General features: G+C 41.8%; 1 protein-coding gene across 3 annotated transcripts in view; it reads left to right on the top strand.

The window, feature by feature from the left end:
• Positions 1 to 648: 648 nt before the first annotated feature.
• Positions 649 to 6,000, top strand: part of LOC122564302 (C-C chemokine receptor type 3-like) — a 52,434-nt gene continuing 47,082 nt past the window's right edge. The window contains exon 1 of one of the 3 annotated variants that reach the window (XM_043718972.1): positions 649 to 752. The gene's annotated coding sequence lies outside the window, so the exon portion shown is untranslated. Of the gene's footprint in view, positions 758 to 3,428; positions 3,495 to 6,000 lie in introns of those variants that run through there. The other 2 variants (XM_043718974.1, XM_043718975.1) reach the window with 2 other exon arrangements.

Here is a 6,000-nt window from a genome sequence, read left to right as displayed (position 1 = left end):
GAATAGTCCATTTACCTTCATAATTACCTGCTGAACCTGCAGACCAACTTTTCATGATTCATGCACAAGGACACCCAGGTTCCTCTGCATTTCAGCATGCTGCAATTTTTCATCATTCAAATGATAGTCCATTTTGCAGTTATTCCTACCAAAATAGATGATCTCATATTTACCGACACTACTCCATCTGCCACACCCTCACCCTCTCACTTTACCTATCTATATCTCTCTGCAGATTTTCTGGGTTCTCTGCACACTTTGCTCTACCACTCATTTTAGTGTCACTTGTGAGCTTGGTCCCCAACTCTAAAACATCAATCAAATAGAAGCTTCCAATCCCATCCTACAGCCTGCCGCCATTCCCACTGGTTTGCTCTGACGATCCACTGTCAGGGTTGAATGTGCTTAGTGCTTTGCCCACTGCCCAGTAATCCCCAGCGAACCTTATACACCACTTGCAGCTGAAATTCCTTTTAAGGAATTAATTTCATTGAATTGGGCACTTGTTTCTATTCCTGCAACATAGCAACCAATTTTCTGTGAAACAAAATAAGTGGGTTTCGTGGTTGCAAAAAGCACAAGTGAATCCAAAGGTGCTACCAAAATAGAAAGGAGGAAATTTTAATTTGTACTTTTTTGAAGGTCTTCTGAAGAGAAGGCAATCCAAGGCTTATTTGGAGAGATTTTAGTGAGTGACGGAGAACCTATTTACTGGGCATGTTACAGATGAATCCGAGCTGAATATAATCAGAGTAAGGTTTGCAAATCTTTGTTCTTATTTTGTTTAGTATTATAGTTGTTTGTTGGCATGAATTAGATGGCAATTTGATTTTGTTTATTCCCATAGGTCACTGACCAGGACAGAGAGTTTATATTAGTTTTCTCAGCATGTGATGAGCTTTATTTTCCAAGATCCAGGTTAGAAATAAAGACGAACTGGATTGTTGCAATCTCTAAAAGCGTTGGCTATATGTCACTATTATGGATGGAGGCAGAAGTGTTGATTATAGTGATCAGACTTGTGTTCCCAAATATTAAATATTTGATATTTAATTATTTAATATTTGTGTTCCCAAATATTTAAACAAAACATAGTTAAAATGCCATTTCCTGTTGCATATAAATTTACAGCAAGTGTTTTTGTATATCATTGGAATTGTGAGATTCTGTTGTTCAGGAGCATCTAATGAGCTTTTCGTCGCTGTTTCTTGTTGGTGACTGATCTTTCCAGGAGAAACATAATCCAATCTGATTGACTTGTCCTTTTCCACTGTGGCATAAAGCAGAAAATATTTCTCAATCAGGACAGTTTCAATCCTGTCCAGTAGGAATAACCCAGATGTGTGGGCAGTTAAAAATTGATATTCTTCCTATTTTTGGATTGCAGTTTCTTCAGCTGACTGTAGTCTACTTCACTGGGGGCCAAGTCCTTTTTCTGAACAAGGCCCGTATATTCCTTACTCTCTGCAGCATGTCTTGCATTCCCTGTAGGATCTGCAGGAAACGCATCACTTCTTCCCTCTTCGGAGAGCTGTTTTTGCAACTACCAACACCCCAAAGACATTTGATGCTACCCATGTGGAGGATGTGTTTGCAACAATGTTTGTTGGTAGCATTCGGCTCTATACATTTTAATTGCTGTGAGCTTTGTCGTTATTGCTATTTTATGAGTCAGCCTAAGGTGGTACCGATTTTTATTAAATTAGTTCATGCCATGTGGACATTTCTAGCGAGGCCAACATTTATTGCCTGTCCCTAATTGCCCTTAGTTGAGAAGATGGTGGTGAGCTGTCTTCTTGAACTGCTACATGTGGCATGTATATACTCTCCAGTACCATTAGAAGAGAGTTCCAGCATTTTGATCCATAAGACCATGAGATATAGGAGGAGAAGTAGGCTATTCAGCCCATAGCGTCTGTTCTGCCATTTAATGAGATAATGGATGATTTAATAATCCTCAACTCCACTTTCCTACCTGTTCATTTAACCCTTGATTCCCTTAGTAATTTAAAATCTGACTATCTCAACTTTGACTATTGTTTGCAACTAGCTTCAAGAGCCTGTGGTGAAGACTTTATCAGATCCATTACACTCCGAGGGAAGAAATTCACCCTCATTCCTTTCTTAAATATCTGACACCTTATTCTGAGATTATGTCCTCTGGAACTAAGCTCCCTCACACGGGGAGACAACTTTTCTGCATCTACTCTTAAGATCTGAAGAATCTTGTATATCTCAATAAGATCACCTCTATATTCTAATGAATACAGACCCAATCTATTCTTTTTAAAAAAAATGTGGATATTGGAAATTAGTAACAAAAACAGAAATTGCTGGAAAAACTCAGCAGGTCCGGCAGTGCTTATGGATAGTTAACGTTTTGGGTCCAGTGACCCTTGTTCAGCAGGCAGGACAAGGTTGGTATATACACTAACGATGAGGTGGGAGGAAGGGGGAAAGAGTAAATGATAAGAGGAGATTGAGCCCAGAAAGAGAGAAAAACAGTTCAGCAACAGAGGAATCGTTGAAGATAAGTCTAGGAGAATGAATAGCTGCTAATAGTGACCATTAGAGGCTGACAATGGTTTGTTTACAAAACCTTCGCATGTATAGCAGCCTTTTCCAAGCTACAATCAGTTCTGAAGAAGGTTCACTGGACCTGATATGTTAATTCTGCCTTCTCTCCAAAGATGCTGCCAGACCTGCCAAGTTTTTCCAGGAATTCCTATTTTTGTTTCCAATCTAATGAATGTCTCCTCATAAGGCATTCCTAATAATAAGTCTGGTGAGTCTTCTCTGGACTGCTTCCAATTCCAATTTCTTTAGAAAAAGGGACCAAATCTGTTCATAGTATTCCAGTTGCAGTCTGACTAGTGGGTTGTGTAGGTTTAGCAAAATCTCCCGAATTTTATACTCCATTCTAGTAATGATGAGTGATACATCTGGTTTCAATCTTTTTCTTATCTTTTGTCGGTGGAAGATGCAACTGAATAGCTTGCTGGGCCACTTTAGAATGCAGTTATGAGTCAACAATATTGCTGTGGATCTGAGTCACATGTAGGCCAGACTGGGTAAAGGCAGCAGATTTCCTTCTCCAATGTACATGAATGAGCTAGATGGATTATTTACAACAATTGGCCACCACTGGATGAGCTTTGATTCAAAATTTGATTCAAATTCTGTTGTTGTATGATTAGAGCCTATGCTCCCTGATAATTCACCTGGACCTCTGGACCACAAGTACTGACATCACTACATTCAGCCATCGCGTGAATTCTGCAAGTCGAGACAGATTGTCAATCACTGTGGATCCAAAGTAACAGTGCTTCCAGCTGTGGTTTACCTAGTATAACAAGATATGGAGATGTAACACCCTGTATCATAACCATTGTTTTCTTCTTATTTAGGTAAGGTTAAGCCCAACATGTCTTCATGTGAATAGCCCAGGATATTTCACCATTGTAGGAACTACAGCCCAACCCAATCACATCTGTGTAAGTGCACATGCCCCATAACTCTCTCTTCTTCCTTTTCACTGCTTGGGATACGAAATGAAGCATTCCAGATGCTATCAAAGCTTAGCCTAAAGAGAGAGTAGCCTTGAACAAACATTGCTATTTGATCCGATACTTGATAAGGAAAATTATTTCTGTTGGAAGCAAGCAACTAGCTTTCTCTTCACAATAATTAACAACAAGTTACACGATTTAAGCCCTTTGGGCCAATTTACAATTTCTCATGTGGTCACATTTAGCTTGCTCCTAAAGAACTTCCTGTGAATCATTTCCTATTTATCTAATAAGATAATCAGTGAGTTAGTGTCAACTATGATTAAAGGTAAACTTGTACAACACGACTTCTCAGATAATCTAATTGATAAGTAAAAGTCATGCCCTTTGTAGCACCAAAACCTGTGGACTGGAATGTCATGAGTCCAAGTGCCTGTTCACTGCTGAGCAAATCTATCACAGTGATGCCACATTTGGAATGCCACATTTCACTTTGGTAAACCAAGCAAGTAACGGGGAGGAAACAGACTGTTGAAGCATGTTAACTTAAGCAGATGTGTTTGTGTTGAGATGTGAAATCTTGCATGGTTAAAAATACCAGGCTATTTGCATGCAGACATGTTCAACATTTCCCCTGATATAAGCATCAAGTAAACTATGACTACATGGTTACGGGCAAGGTGTTACAGTTTCAAATCAAGTCACACTTAACACCCAAGTAGAAGTGCTGAGCAAATTCTGTTCCCTTGGGTCCATGGTGACAGTCTGTTTCTTGATGCAGAACTCAATACACGCAGAGGAAATACAGTTACTGCATTTGATCCACATACAAAATAATACAGAGGAACCTTGATACCTTGATTATCCGAACAAGATGGGTGGGCACTATTTGGTTTGGATAATTGATTATTCAGTTAATTGGTTCAATGCCTCTCCTCTGGGGCTTGGAGTTTTCTGAAGTTTCCTTTTTCCTCGCTCTGCCTGATTTGCTCCCTCTCTCTGTCTCAGGGGTTGGTTCTGAACAGACACACATTTGTGCATCAGCCTCCCCAACCCACCCCCTCATCTGCCCACCCAACCCCATGCAACACTGCCCGCTGATAGCGACCCCACCTCTGTCTGACCCGGCCACCATGCCCACCCACCCACACCCCCGACAGCTCCCGTGAGACCCCGTCCACACACCCCCATCTCGGAGCAGCCAGACTGGACACCAACGGGGGGGGGGGGGGGGATAAGTCTCAAAATAGTGCATACACACACACACACACACACCCACACCCTTTTACTGCAACCTTTTGACAGGTTCCACAGTTCCCCCATACAGGACAATGTTGGAGAAATTATCTGGGGAAGGGGGGGTTTAGGGTACATCCATACGTAGAACTCCACAGTAAACGTGTGGGTGGGGGGGGGGAGGTTTGAAAAGGGGGGGTGCAGGAGAGAGAGAGGGGAATGCGATCAGTCATTTGGAGACAGTGCCTGGGCTCCCATCGATGTCCAGGACTGTTCTCGGCAGCATTTCAGGAAGCCCAAGTTCACTTTTAATCAGTGTAAACAAAAGACGCGATCAGTATTGAAACATCTCTTGGATGTAATGTTTCTATTGGGACCTTGAGATCTTCTTCAGATAATCCAAAATTTGAATAATTGATATTCGGATAATCGAGGTTAAGTTGACTCTGAGGGCTAAGATGCTAGTTTATGATGCCTGTGTTCTCAGCACCTGGTTGTCTGGCTTACAACGATCAAGAAAGAAAACTTAACGACTTTCATTTTCACTGCTTATTGCACATTCTGGGAGTCTCAAAGCAGGTCAAAATCTCAATCTGACTGCCCTCTCAAAGGCCAAACTCACCATTATGTTAACATCCATCAAACAGAGGCAACGTGGCTTTGTCAATGAACGTGATTTAGCAATGAACATGTACCAAGAATTTTCTGTTTGGTGAAGGAACAAGACTCAAACACCAGTCTTACTACAAGGATACTTGCAAGTTTGACGTGAAGGCCTTAAACATTGATTTTCACATCTGGGTGACACTGAACAATGGCAGAAGAAAATGTCAGCATCTCTTGTGGACCAGCGCACATCACCATGACGTTCAGTGGCTACAGCGGATTGGCAACAAGCCTCAACACCCTAAACAACAACCCACAATACCTGATAATCACTTCATCAGCATGCTTGTGGCAATGCCTGCCTCTTACAGACTAGTCCTGAACTAGTCCTCACCCTTAATAACTTTTCCTTTAACTCCTCCCATTTCCTCCAAATACAGGGGGTGGCCATGGGCACTAGGATGGGCCCCAGCTACCCCAGCCTCTTTGTTGGCTATGTCGAATAGTCCCTCTTCAGTACCTACACAGGCACTGTGCCCCAACTCTTCTGTTGTTACATCAATGACTGCATCAGTGCAGCATCTTGCACCCAGGCTGAACTGGAGCAGTTCATCGACTTCTTCCACATCTTCCACCCCGCCCTCAAATT

Source organism: Chiloscyllium plagiosum, chromosome 29, assembly GCF_004010195.1.
Source record: "Chiloscyllium plagiosum isolate BGI_BamShark_2017 chromosome 29, ASM401019v2, whole genome shotgun sequence".
Classification (NCBI taxonomy): domain Eukaryota; kingdom Metazoa; phylum Chordata; class Chondrichthyes; order Orectolobiformes; family Hemiscylliidae; genus Chiloscyllium; species Chiloscyllium plagiosum.
The sequence above is the reverse complement of the archived record's forward strand: the minus strand, read 5'-3'. Positions and strand labels throughout refer to the sequence as shown.